The sequence below is a fragment of the Anguilla rostrata genome, chromosome 13 (genome assembly GCF_018555375.3).
Source record: "Anguilla rostrata isolate EN2019 chromosome 13, ASM1855537v3, whole genome shotgun sequence".
Classification (NCBI taxonomy): Eukaryota; Metazoa; Chordata; class Actinopteri; order Anguilliformes; family Anguillidae; genus Anguilla; species Anguilla rostrata.
In genome coordinates, this window is record NC_057945.1 from 4,909,017 (window position 1) to 4,924,442 (window position 15,426).

Consider the following 15,426-nt stretch of genomic DNA (forward strand, 5'->3'; position numbering starts at 1 on the left):
CATACACCAGTATTCATAAAGATTAGAAGTGGTCAGGAGATTGTAGGAAGGATACAGCTTAGCTAGGCTATATTTTCTTACTTTGCAGTAATACACGTTTAACACTGGATAACTATTTTGTTAGATGTAACAGTCAACTTATTCATAATATTACTTGCAGCCATATCTCTCAAGGCTAATAAAGAAAAACTAATATGTTAATTTCAATATTGTCTTAACAACAATTAAATTACTTAACAGTCTCATCTCAAACAATGAAACCATGTAACAATCTTATCAAGTGTCTCTTTGTAACCTTAGTAAAACATGTATACTAAAGTAAACTGCAAGAGGAAGCCTACGAATAGGCCGGTGCAGAACAATATAAGACAAAATACCTAACCAAAAAAGCTTTAAAATGTAGATTAAAAAAGCATTTTAAAAAGCGAATATAACTGCAACACGTTACATATGTTGAAGCATTTTTGTAGTTAGGGGTGTGGTATTTATTAAGTTTGAAAACATTAACATAGTGCAATTATATAGGTTTGGTTACAATGACACAACTGACTGATGTCACCATACCGGTCGCTAAATGCAGTTTTCATGCAATGGCATGCCAATTTGCAATTGAAAATCCTGTTTTATAAATGCTTGATATTATGAATACATCACCACTATTATCAGTATTTGGTTGTTAGGAATACGTTTGGTGGCTTGCTTCGCAGACACAAAATGGCATCTTTTAAATTTTCTATATGTGGTCCTATTGACTGAAATGTACATGTATAGCTAAACATTTGCCATTTTTGCAATTCATTTTCCATTCCCTTTTAACTCTCTATGGGAATTTTTCCCCCAAAAAAACTTAAATATATCGAAAACTATTTGGAATTTCAAAAAATATTTTAATTTGAACAAGCAAACTGCTCTGAACCAAACTTAATATTATGAAGTTGGAATGGTATGTCTTGCTTAAAAGCTGTAGGAGGAGTAGCGTACAGAAATTTAGGTGGAAAGAAAATAAGAATAAGAAGAACAAATAAAACCACAAGCGGTAATTAATGGGCTCAAAGCAGAATGCAGTAATTATTATCTTTTTAATCTGTAAGGACCTATATTGGATGAATGGTACAAAAATTTTCAGTGTCTGTCCCAAAATTGGTTGTACCTTGCTTTTGTCAACAACGTTACATTTCATCACGACCAGCCATTGCTAAGCATTTCACATGCCCACTGAAACATGATTTGCTAATGGTGGCCATAAGTTTTGTGGTGATCAGACAAAGCATTCACAAGTTACAACTGTTTTAGTAAAAATGGCCATGCCCACAACAATTGCTATCCCAATACTGTTTTAAAACTTCCAACATTTTTGATAAATATTTAATTACAGACTCCACAGATTCTTTTTCATTTTCTGAAGCAATCACACTAATAAGGATACGTATACAAGAGAACAGGCAGTGGGTTGCTGAAGCTACCACGCTAATAAGAATAATAAGTATGCAAGAGAACAGGCAGTGGGTTGCTTAAGCTACCACGCTAATAAGAATAATAAGTATACAAGAGAACAGGCAGTGGGTTGCTTAAGCAACCACGCTAATAAGAATAATAAGTATACAAGAGAACAGGCAGTGGGTTGCTTAAGCAACCACGCTAATAAGAATAATAAGTATACAAGAGAACAGGCAGTGGGTTGCTTAAGCAACCACACTAATAAGAATAATAAGTATACAAGAGAACAGGCAGTGGGTTGCTTAAGCAACCACGCTAATAAGAATAATAAGTATACAAGAGAACAGGCAGTGGGTTGCTGAAGCAACCACACTAATAAGAATAATAAGTATACAAGAGAACAGGCAGTGGGTTGCTGAAGCAACCACGCTAATAAGAATAATAAGTATACAAGAGAACAGGCAGTGGGTTGCTGAAGCAACCACGCTAATAAGAATAATAAGTATACAAGAGAACAGGCAGTGGGTTGCTGAAGCAACCACACTAATAAGAATAATAAGTATACAAGAGAACAGGCAGTGGGTTTCTGAAGCAACCACACTAATAAGAATAATAAGTATACAAGAGAACAGGCAGTGGGTTGCTGAAGCAACCACGCTAATAAGAATAATAAGTATACAAGAGAACAGGCAGTGGGTTGCTGAAGCAACCAACTAATAAATATTTTATAGTATACAAAGACAGGATGGGTTTGCTGGAAGCAGCACATAATAAGAATAATAGTATTCAAGAGGGGCTTTATTGTGTGGATGTGTGAAGTTATTTATGAATTCTGTCAGTTGAAATGGGGTCAGAATGTACACAAATGAATGTTTTTAAGGGTTGAGAGTCTGTGGTTGTTGCGGTTATTTATGTGGGGAACCCTGAAAAGTGTCTCAGTGCTGTATAGGTATGGGGCATGCCCCCGTCAAGGCGTAACTTGGCTGGATGACACACCTGCCATCCCAATCTACGCACTGGCTGCCTTGTGAGACCCAGCAACCTGCCCTAAGCTTGTATATATGCTTTACATCTTCAGGATTAATATAACTCAGTGGGTTGGCTGTTGTAATATAGAATATGTGTAAGTAAATAAATCATTTATTTATATACATGTATGTAATTAGATACGGTTAACTGTAGTCATATAGACTATGTGACTGAAAATGATATGGAATGTTCTGGTGGGCGGGGTATATTTTTTTTTTAAAAAGAGAGTTAGTTCTTATCCCTGTTCTTAGCCTTTGTCAATCCCCTTCTTGCATCACCTCAATAATATAATTTTATAAATTGCTGATAATTAAGCACAGATGAGGATTGACATGGATGTTTACAAATTCAGTTTGATTACTTACTACCGTGGACATACTGCAGTATTTTTAAATCTGATGAAAAATATTAGTTACTCACACACACAAAGCACTGTCTGTAAGTCATTCATTCAAATCGAGGCCCGGCATTAAAAGTATTGATATCAAAATTGCGCCACATTACATGAAACAATATTGTCTTAGCTCAGACAAATTAAACAAGCTGTATTCAAAAGCAATGCTACCCAATGTTTCCTAAATTCTTTCAAGTAACTTGGCCCTGTGTGTGCAAACATACAGTGCATTAATGGGGCAAACGTGTTAGTTTTGCAAGATTCTAGATTTATTCAATAGGCCTCAATATGTGTCATATCTGTATTTATGTATTTATACTTGACTTGAATTTTGCTATTTTCCCCGCTGCAATACAATACCCTACCAGTCTAATATATTTCCATTTAAAATCTGTCTTCTCTCCCCATTACTTCACTTACAGGGGACAGAATTTCTCAGTGGCTTTACCTCAAAATCCCAAGAGCAATCCCCTGGCAACACCTACGGTTGCTAAAAATCTCCAGGAATGTGATTTTCTAATTCCTGGACATGTCTTGCCCACTCATTTTAAAAAGTACATGAAATTAAACATAATGCTGATTGACTCTTATTTTGTGATATCTGAGTGAAACCATGTTCCTTAGTCATACATGCATACAAACGCAAAATAACCAGGCGCACAAAATGAATGCTTGCTCATTGTTCTCAGTGGTCACATTATCCTGCAGGAAATGAACAAGAAGGCATCAGAAAACGACAGTTTACCTGACAGTTCGATGTAACAATTGTACTTTCTCAAGATGCTATCATTAGTAACACTTTTTTGTTTGATTACAATCACCAAATTGTGGAGTAAAGACCCAAATCAAAAAAAATACGTCTTTGTCCCAAACATTATGGAGCTCATGTTATTTTGCGAACATTTTATATATGCATTTAAAAAATGCAGTATTTCAGAACATTTGCATTTTATAATTATAGGCCAATTTTAATACTTCCATTATTCCCTAAAGTTTTAGAAAAGACAGTGGCACAGTAATTAATAGTATTTTTGGAGCATAATAAATTGTTACATGCAAATCAATTTGGTTTTAATCCCAGGTACTCAAAAGCTTTATAGATGAGAGAAATGTATTTGGAACCATCTTCTTAAATCTTAGAAAGGCTATTGTAACCATCAAGCATGTAGTGTTACTTTTCAAACTATCCATCCATCCATCCATTATTTATACCCGCTTATCCTGGGCAGGGTCGCGGCGGATGCTGGAGCCTATCCCAGCATGCATTGGGCGAGAGGCAGGATTACACCCCGGACAGGCCGCCAATCTATCACAGGGCACATACTTTTCAAACTAAATAATACATTTTTTGTCTCAAGCAAAGACATGGTTTGACTTTTTCATATGAAACAGGTCTCAGCTGGTCATTATGGATCATTAGAAATCTCTTTACTTTGAAAATAAAATGGGTGTGCCACCAGGTTCCGTGCTTTGTCCACTGCTGTTTAGTTTATTTATTAATAAACTGATTTCTCCCTGACTGCTGCAAAGTGCATATTAAGTACTGTGATCAAGAAATGTTGCAAGATTACAAGTACCCGAGGGGTATTTCTGATTTCACATTCATCATTTTATGGACAAATTCAATAATAGGAAGAACACTCAAGGCATATCTTTTTTTACAGATCAGATATGATCACAATCATCATAGTGTGTAACTTCCTGGTACCAGGTATCAGCCTCTACCACAAGACCATTAACATCTCTCTATAATCAAATTAAAGTTCTGGCCAAGAAACCCTTCAGATCTCATCATTGCAATATGTTAAAAAACAACTTGCTTAGTTTTGGCAATTTAAAAAAATATAAATATAATCTAATCATATTTTTAAAGTGTCTTCATAATTGAGTTCCTTCCATGTTTAGCGCTTTTGTTTCTCCCATTCACTATACAACTGTAAACACAAGGGTCATCTCAGATAGAGACTGTCATACTACTACACTTTGCAGGGCTTCCTTTGGTCAAACTGCATTTTCAATCAACAGTGCAATGTTATGGAATTCTCTGAAACAAATTTGGGACTTTAAGGGTTTTTCAACAGCGTTTAAGTCCTGGTTGAAGATGGAACATAACTGAGGTCATTTACTGAAGTAGTACAGTATGTGGGTGAGTGTATGCCTATTTTCCCACTGTCATGCTTTCTGTCATGTTGATTGCATTTTGTTAATTACAAAGACTTGGCTTACAATTATTTAGAATTTTTATGAATATTTTGATTTTGTTTTCTTTTTTTAGATTGGTTGTATTTCATAATATAATTGCTGTATATTTATTACCTATTACAGAACTATTGTTGAAATTAGCTTTGGCCATAAACACGCTTTGGATATATGTCAAAGCTATCATAAATGTCAATGTTATCTGTACTAGTCCCTTTTAAATAAATTCATACATGAAATGAGAATGAAAAAGACTGTATCTGTTGCCATATGTAGCATTTTTCTACAAAGAAAATAAATCCTTACATTTCATATTAGATTTATCCATTCTCATCAAACAGAAGTCACATAAATGTCACACAACAGAAACAGAACAGAAACAACAGAAAGCCTACCTTGATCTCAGCAGAGACTCTAATTGTAATGTGTGGTCTGTGCTGCATATATAGGTGGTGGGCCCACTGTGTGGGGGCGGTGTGGGTGCGGGTACATTTTGTGGAATTAGTAACTCCCCATCTGTTAGTTCCCACCTGTCGGGACACTTGAAGATGGTTATTGTGGTCGTTATCAGAAGTCCAACATCTGTGGAAATGTTTCCCCACGCACATTCAGGCGAGCCTCAGTCTGATCAGAAGAATGCTCATGCCTGCCGCCACACAGCTGTCCTCAAAATAGAAAGAGAGAGAGAAAAAAAACTCAAGGAGTGTGTCCAACAACACAGCTATCTTTTGACACACCGAACACAGGACAGGACATTTCCATTATTTATCCGAAACTTTCTATCCAAAGTGACTCATATCACATGAAGCAGTGGCCAGCCTCCCCTAGAGCAATGTGGGGATAAGGGCCAAGATCAATGCCCCACCTGGCCCTGACGTTTTCAACCAGCAATGTTTTGGCAACCAGCGCAGCACCCTAACCACTAAACTACTGCCCAGCACCCTAACCACTACAGTCTAGCACCCTAACCATTAAACTACAGCCCAGCACCCTAACCACTAAACCACAGGCCAGCACCCTAACCACTAAATTACAGCCCAGGACCCTGACCACTAGACTACAACCCAGCCCCCTAACCACTAAACTACAGCCCAGCACCCTAACCACTAAACTACAGCCCAGCACCCTGACCACTAAACTACAGCCCAGCACCCTAACCACTAAACTACAGCCCAGCACCCTGACCACTAGACTACAACCCAGCCCCCTAACCACCAAACTACAGCCCAGCATCCTAACCAATAAACTACAGCCCAGCACCCTGACCACTAGACTACAACCCAGCCCCCTAACCACTAAACCACAGCCCAGCACTCTAACCACTAAACTACAGCCCAGCACCCTGACCACTACAGTCTAGCACCCTAACCACTAAACTACTACCCAGCACCAGAGCCACAACAACCGAACCTGAAACCCCTAGACTACAGCCCAGCACCCTGACCACTAGACTACAACCCAGCCCCCTAACCACTAAACTACAGCCCAGCATCCTAACCACTAAACTACAGCCCAGCATCCTAACCACTAAACTACAGCCCAGCACCCTGATCACTAGACTACAACCCAGCATCCTGATCACTAGACTACAACCCAGCATCCTGATCACTAGACTACAGCCCAGCATCCTAACCACTAATGCCCAGCCCCCGAATCACTACAGCAGAGATCAATGGCCATCTAGGTACAGCAGCCACGGCATGTATCAGACGGTGGTGGTGAAGAAGGAACTGAGCCAAAAGGCAAAGCTCTCGATTTACCAGTCGATCTCCGTCCCTCCTCTCACCTATGGTCACAAGCTATGGGTAGTGACCGAAAGAGTGAGATTGCGAATACAAGGCGGAAGTCGCTGCAGAGAGGGACATCTGGACTGCTCTGCTTTCCCCTTTGCCACCGCGATTCTGACGTGGACTAAGTGGTTAGAGAACGGATGGATGGATGATTAAAGTAAACATTCCATGTGTTACCATTCTCTTGTGGAATCAGCGGAACTTGTGCATCCTGGCAATTGATGTCCTAAAGCACAGGCAGGAGCAGCCACAGGAGGAGCAGCAGGATCAGCCACGAGGAGCCGCAGGAGGAGCAGCAGGAGCAGCCGCAGGAGCACCAGGAGGAGGTACCATATGCCCAGGATATGGACAGGAAGAGGCTTTGCCTCATTCATCTCATGCTGCATTCACCTGCTCAACAAACTTTAATTACCAGCCCTGGCACTTCTATGGCCTTAGATGATGCACTTATCCTAGCCTACTAGAGAATGTATTCTTTTCTTGTTTATTGTGTATGTTGTTTATTTCAATAGACAAGGAGGAGGAGGAGGCGCAGGCTGAGGTACCACATGCCCCAGATGTGGACAGAAAGAGGCATTATCTCATTTGTCCCATGCACCATTCAGCTGCTCAATAAACTTTAATTGCCAGCCCTGGCACTTCTATGGCATTATATGATAACATTATGATAGCCTACTAGATTACGTGTTTTTTGTTGGTTTTGGTTTTGTATCAATGTCAATATATGTCTGGTGTGCATGTTTGATGTTTTTATGTACATGCTTTTGTAATGGTTATTGTGCAAAGCAAGTTCCCCTTGGGGCAATGAAGGTTTTCATTCATTCATTCATTCATTTGCGAGCCCATATGCAACATATAGTAACGAGAATTCTAATTTACATAAATTAGCTGACTTATTCAGACGGAGGAAAGCGAAGATGCCCCATGCTCCTCCTGTCCCAGTCAGAGGAGGAGCATTTATTGACCTCTCCTCCAGTAAGTGTAGTGTTGATTGAAATTGATTAATATTAGTGATATTGCACAAATGTATAGTTATTGAAATCTTATAAAGGTTATAAAGTCACATTTTCCCATACAGCTTATTTTAAGCAAAAAGGCATGTTTTCAATATCAGTACATTTCTCAGTATGACAAAAAAGTAAAGAAAATATATATACAAGGTTCTTTCCTGTTCTTTACTGTCCAGGAAAGAAATGTTTGCAGTCCGGGAACAGGTCCATGTTTTGTTGGATCATGGCCAGGTTCTATATAATTTTTCTGTTTGCTGCTTGGCTGAATGCCAAGTAGGTGGTCATAAAAGAGTCTAGAGACACTCTATCATGTGTAAATAGGTGTGTGTGCATGGGTGTGTGGGTGTGTGCATGTAAAAACATTTTATATTGGGATGGCAAATATGCTATCTTACTTCAAATGGTAAGATGGATAAACACAGAGCCAAGTTACCTGATTATAATTTAGGAACCATTGGGAAGCAGTGCTTTGGAATACAGCTTGTTTAATTTGTGTGAGCTAAGATAGCCAATAGTGTTTCTTGTAATGTGGCCTAATATTGATATCAATACTTTCAATGGCAGGCCTAGATTTTAGTATGAGTGAGTAACTTTTTTTGAACACTGAGAACGAGTGTTTTTTTTTCTTCAGATAGCACTTCAAAAACATGGTCACAAAAAGTGCTTTACAAATTTAAAAGAACATTACATTAATGTAAGGTTCTTTTAAAGGGATTAAGGGATTAAAGGGATTAAATAAATAAACAAGATAAAATTCTGGCAGTACAGTAAAAAATCACAAATAAAAGATCACTTCACAAGCTAAGGACCACTCCGTCAACTGAATGCAAACAAGGATGTTTATTCAGCAGGTGTTCGCAACTGAAAGCAATAAATTGTAGATAAACAATGTAAATGTATCGATGACCAGTATGCGGTATGGGGAGAGAGGGAGAGAAGGAGAGAGAGGAGAGAGAGAGAGAGAGAGAGAGAGAGGATGATGGGGCCCATAAAATGAGAATGAAGAAGAGCAAACAGGTATGGTGAACAGGAAGGATTCTTTTAGGGAAAAGAAGAAGGGGTGTGTTTGAGGTGTTCCTGCTCCTGAAACTCAGCTATTATTGCTTCAATTTATGACTTAAGAACCACACCATCAGCTGAACGCAAACAAGGATGTTTATTGAGCAGGTGCTCACTACTGAAAGCAATAAATTGCATATTGTATTCTATTGCAAAAAAGCATACAGTCAGGTCCATAAGTGTTTGGACAGTGACACAATTTTCATCATTTTGGCTCTGTATGCCACCACAATGGATTTGAAATGAAACAGTCAAGATGTGATTTAAGTGTAGACTTTCAGCTTTAATATAACGGTTTTGTCAAAAATATTGTGTGAATAATGCAGCTGCCAGGCCTCTACTGCAGCTGTCTTCAGTTCCTGCTTGTTCTTGGGGCGTTTTGCCTTCAGTTTTGCCTTCAGAAAGTGAAATGCATGCTCAAGTGGATTCAGGTCAGGTGATTGACTTAGCCATTGCAAAACATTCCACTTCTTTGCCTTAAAAAGGTATTGGGTTGCTTGCGCAGTATGCTTATAATATAGCCCTATACACTTCAGAATTCATGCATTTGTCAGCAGTCACATCATCAATAAATACAAGGGAACCAGTTCCAGTGGCAGCCATACATGCCCACGCCATAACACTACCTCCACCATGCTTCACAGATGAGGTGGTATGATTCGGATAATGAGCAGTTCCTTCCCTTCTCCATACTCTTCTCTTCCCATCATTCTGTACAAGTTGACCTTTGTCTCATCTGTCCATAGCATGTTGTTCCAGAACTGTACAGGCTTTTTTAGATGTTTTTTGGCAAACTCTAATCTGGTCTTCCTGTTTTTGAGGCTTACCAATGGTTTACATCTTGTGGTAAACCCTCTGTATTTACTCTGGTGAAGTCTTCTCTTGATTGTTGACTTTGACACAGACACGCCTACCCTCCTGGAGGGTGTTCTTGATCTGGCCAACTGTTGTGAAGGGGTTTTTCTTCACCAGGGAAAGTATTCTTCTGTCATCCACAATTGTTTTCCGTGGTCTTCCGGGCCTTTTGGTGTTCCTGCGCTCACCAGTGCATTCTTTCTTTTTAAGAATGTACCACATAGTTGATTTGACCACACCTAATGTTTTTGCTATCTCTCTGATGGGTTTTATGTTTTTTTTTTTCAGCCTAATGATGGCTTGCTTCACCGACAGTGACAGCTCCTTGGACTTCAAATTGAGAGTTAACAGCAATAGATTCCAAATGAAAATGCCACACTTGAAATCAATTCTAGGCCTTTTATCTACTTACTTATAAATTAAATAATGAGGGAATAACACACACCTGGCCATGGAACAGCTGAGCAGCCAATTGTCCAATTACCTTTGGTACCTTAAAAAGAAGGGGACCACACCTAAAAAGTGCTGTAATTCCTACATCGTTCACCTGATTTGGATGTAAATACCTTCAAATTAAAGCTGATGGTCTGCTCATATTCATAATTTAATTTTAACTCCAATATGCTGTGGTAGACAGATAAAATAATAATAACTTTGTCAATGTCCAAATTGCTGCGGACATGACTGTATGTAAAGATATGGAAGACCAGTCTGCGGTGTGGGGAAGACTTTGCCAAATGATTCACATTAGCTCCCGGGCTCAGTGAACCCCCAATGTCTTCCTAAGGAAAGAGCGCTGACTGCGCTACTCAAAGATCATGTTTATCTGAGTGGACATACAGTTCATGGGCTCAAGATGACCAGTAATCCATTAGTTTGATCGTGTCACCTGATACATCTTATCATAAAAAAACAAAAAAGCTAGCAGGAACATGGAGGAGGGTGACACAACAGGGAAGTCACATCACGGCTTGCAACACTGTTATGGCTGCTACCTTTTCTGCTTCCAAAATCACAAGCTAACTAATAATTTAGTATGCCAAAATAGGATATGAACATTTTTATAGATGTATGAAATGTACAATGTATGAAACTATAGTATGCATCAGTTATTATAAATATCATGCTGCATCTGGTGAAATTTCATAGTATGCAAATACAGGACACTATGCTGGCATGAATATAGCACAATGCATTATGATAGTTCACAAGCCAAGCAACCAGACATAAACTAATAATAGTAGAGGGTGGTTCAAGTGAAGTGGAGAGAGAGTGGAGAGAGTTAACTCCGTTGCGCAGATGCCGAATCTTGCCAATCCTTGCCCATTCAGGGGGTACCCTATTTAAAGCTTTATAACTCCAGATGTAAGAATCACAGAGACTTGAAAAATGACTTAAATGAAGCAAGACGATGATTCAGCTTCCATAATATTGTACCATTTACAATACTAACTTAGATGAATTTATATTCGTAATTTAGGAAGAAATAAAGTGCCACCACAAATGCAATTGTCCAGGTAAAAAAGCAAAAATTCATTCATTTTTCAGTTCACAATGAAATACTGAGAGATCCACATATAAAACAGGTCAAACCATACATGTCCTGGATAAAAAACTTCTTGATCACAAGTACAGAAAATTCTAAGGGTGGATGTGTAGAACTACTCAAGATCTATGAAGCAAAATGTAAGCAGTGTACCCAGTGTATCCAAATCTATCCAAAATGTCTAAATTATGCATTATACAGATCTGGGGAAGGGTACAAAAAGAATTCTGCAGCATTGAAGGTCCTGAAAAACACAGTGGCCTCCATCATTCTTAAATGGAAGAAGTTTGGAACCACCAGGACTCTTCATTAGAGCTGGCCGCCTGGCCAAACTGAGCAATCGGGGGAGAAGGGCCTTGTCAGGGAGGTGACCAAGAACCTGATGGCCACTCTGACAGAGCTCCAGAGTTCCTCTGTGGAGATGGGAGAACCTTCCAGAAGGACAACCATCTCTGCAGCACTCCACCAATCAGGCCTTTATGGTGCCGTGGCCAGATGGAAGCCACTCTTCAGTAGAAGGCACGTGACAGCCCGCTTGGAGTTTTCCAAAAGGCACCTAAAGGACTCTCAGACCATGAGAAACAAGATTCTCTGGTCTGATGAAACCAAGATTGAATTCTTTGGCCACAATGCCAAGTGTCACATCTGGAGGAAACCAGGCACCACTCATCACCTAGCCAATACCATCCCTACGGTGAAGCATGGTGGTGGCAGCATCATGCTGTGGGGATGTTTTTCAGTGGCAGGAACTGGGAGACTAGTCAGGATCGAGGGAAAGGTGAACAGAGAAAAGTACTGAGAGATCATTGATGAAAACCTGCACCAGAGCGCTCAGGACCTCTGACTGGGCGAAGGTTCACCTTCCAACAGGACAATGACCCTAAGCACACAGCCAAGACAGCGCAGGAGTGGCTTTGGTACAAGTCTGTGAATGTTCTTGACGGCCCAGCCACAGCCCGGACTTGAACCCGATCAGACATCTCTGGAGAGACCTGAAAATAGCTGTGCAGCAACACTCCCCATCCAACCTGACAGAGCATGAGAGGATCTGCAGAAAAGAATGGGAGAAATACCCTAAATACAGGTGTGCCAAGCTTATAGCGTCATACCCAAGAAGACTCGAGACTTTAATCGCTGCCAAAGGTGCCTCAACAAAGTACTAAGTAAAGGGTCTGAATACTTTTGTAAATGTGATATTTCAGTTTTTAAATGTCTAAAAACCTGTTTTCACTTTGTCATTATGGAGTATTGCGTGTAGATTTATGAGAATAAAAATAAATGTTATCAATTTTATAATAAGGCTGTAACGTAACAAAACGTGAAAAAAGTGGTCAGAATACTTTCCGAAGGCACTGTATGTACATGTGCGTATGTACGTATATATATATAAATATATATATATATATACATATACAAATATATACACATGTATATGTGTGTGTCTGTGTGTGTGTGTGTGCTATTTTCAGGAAAATGTGATGTCTACACCATCCATTATAGGTTTAGCTTTTTTTATGCAACACTCAGAGACAATAAGTGGCTTATCGTTAGCTTTATATTGACAGAATATCAACTGTCATCTTCATAAAAACAAATGTAAAGCAGAACTGACTTTTGGACCCTTTAAAATTAAACTGTTTCGAATCATTGTTCGGTGACACAATTTTGTTCCAAAAATAATGAATAAAATATGAAATTCCAACCTATTTCTTTATGCTTTCATCATTACATGATAATTTAGCACTGAAAGCATCATGGATAAATATGTTTTCATTAGTATTCTGAACATTTTAGCACCCAATACATTAAGTAAAGGCATATAGTTTAATATAAAATTTTAAAAATAAAAGTTGTGATGGGTATTCACCTAAAAAATACGAAAGTATAGCTGATCAAAGAATGGCCTAATCATAATGAAAATCTGCCGACACAATTATATTTCTTATAGGTTGACATAGTTGACATAGTCCCTCACTCTTGTTTCTGGTACAAAGATTATAACTTTTAAATCTATATATACTTTGTTTAGTTTACTCAATGAGCTCTCTAAGCTATTAATATATGTGTTTTGGCATAAGTATATGTTTATGATTTCCAAGATTTTTTGGATCTGAGTGAGTAAAACCCAGGCTCATGAATTTGAAGTTTTGGGGATTTTTTGGGATTGGACTGAATTTCGGTTCACTTCACACATTTAAAAAGGCAGTTGAAAATACTGACCAGAAAGATTAAAATACAAGTTAAAATATTAACGTATATTTTAATTATGGGCAGTTTCTTAGACTACAAAATCGCTTCAAAGATAAAAACACACATGTTGATGGAATGTTACCTATTATGGAGGAGGGTTTTCACAAACGTGACATCTACAGTTTCCATTATGGTTTTCTTTGACAATAAGCAACTGTCAGTGAGAGTAGACGGCATTCAAGAAGCTTTACATTGATAGAATATCAACTGTCATTTTCATCAATACTAATTTTAAACTGAAGTGATTTTTGGATCCTTCAATAATAAACTGTTTTGATACAATGCTATTTAGTGGACACAATTTTTTTTAACCAAAAACATTTTTACATTCAAAAATAATTCATATTTAGCGATGTTGGACAGCGAGTAAAATAAAAGTGTAAAAGTATTATGTGTAGAGACTACAGTAGACATGCTAGAGGTGCATGTGTTAGTCAGTATAGTAACTCTGTGACCCTGACAAATCTGGCAGGCACCCAGCCCTGTACGTTTCCTGCTGTGTAATATGACTGGAGCAACGTCATCACGCAGTGGAAGTCGGTGGAAATGACAGGAATGTTCCTGAAGTGTCGGAAGCTCTCAGTGCGTTGCTTTAAAAGCTCTGAGCTTTGACTGCTGTGACAGAGACACTCTTAGCTAACTCTGCGCACACTGCAACTTACCAGCAAAAAGGAACAACGCCGACCCCTCAGTGACGTATTCCAGCCTTCCTTCGGCCACTTCATGGATTTCCACTGGCCCGCACGCAGTGTCTGGCCGCAGATACAACCTCTCTTCTTTCAGGAGGACATGCTGCAGAGACACATGCAGGACATGAGGAACAGTCTGAACCTGCTAGACAGGCTTCAGCAAAGGATCTTTGAGCAGAAGCACCAAGCCCCAGTCTATTAGGCCATCCAACCAGTCTCATATAAGCTGGAGAAGGAGGGAGATCACTTTGCCCTGACACTGGACACTAAGGACCTCTCACCAGAGGCGCTGACTGTAAAACAGGCGGGATGGAAGCTACAGATGTGTGGGAAGATGGAGAGGAAGCAGGAGGATGGAAAGGGCTCCTACTTGTACAAAAGGCAGGAGTTCAGACAGGAGTTTGATCTGCTTAAAAGTGTGAACCCCAATGTGTTGACGTGCTCCCTGTCGGACGGGCAGATCTAGATACAGGTGCCAACGGCGCTGTCTGGGGGGGCCGAGAAGAGAGTGGTGCCCATAGACCACAGCCCGGGAGAGAACAGCCCTGCAGTTCCAGAGCTCACAAGCAGAGGGAAGCACAAAGAGACACAGAATCACCAGCAGAGAGCAGAACTGCCCTAAAGACTGTTGAAATGTGACATTTAGTATACTCTAAATATTTTCGAAAATAGTTTTAAAAAAATGTGTCCATTCTCATAATGTGCATTTTTTGTTTTTTTTTAATTAAACCTCATGTAATAGCTTTATATGTAAATAAAATCTTAAATCCCAACATGCTTCTTTTTGGCTTTGTGACTACATGGTAATTAAGCAGTGAACATGAGATTCTTTCTCTAATAATCACTCGACTTGGATCTCATGTATATTTAGGATTCCACTGTGAAGCAGAGAACCCTAATGTAATTGCTGGAATTCCTATTATTATTCGCCTGTATTTTGTCCGATAACTCGTTTCATACATTGGTAACGTTTTGTCCATTTCGACACACAGACAGTCCAGGCCACGCGTAACCTGGCCATAAATAAATGGCATAGATTGGCCCATAGGGGGCGCTACAATAAGCATTCTAAGTCAAAGGCTCATTGCTGCCACCACCTTTGTTCTAGTGAAGTGAAACTTGATACACATATGCAGCTGGACATTCTGAACAATTTTGCAATTGGGAC

The 15,426-nt window shown here is 39.3% G+C and overlaps 1 pseudogene; it reads left to right on the forward strand.

Annotated features, from left to right (window-relative positions):
• The first annotated feature begins 14,237 nt into the window (after nucleotides 1-14,237).
• On the forward strand, nucleotides 14,238-14,880 carry LOC135238285 (heat shock protein beta-11-like; annotated as a pseudogene).
• The last annotated feature ends 546 nt before the right edge of the window (nucleotides 14,881-15,426 follow it).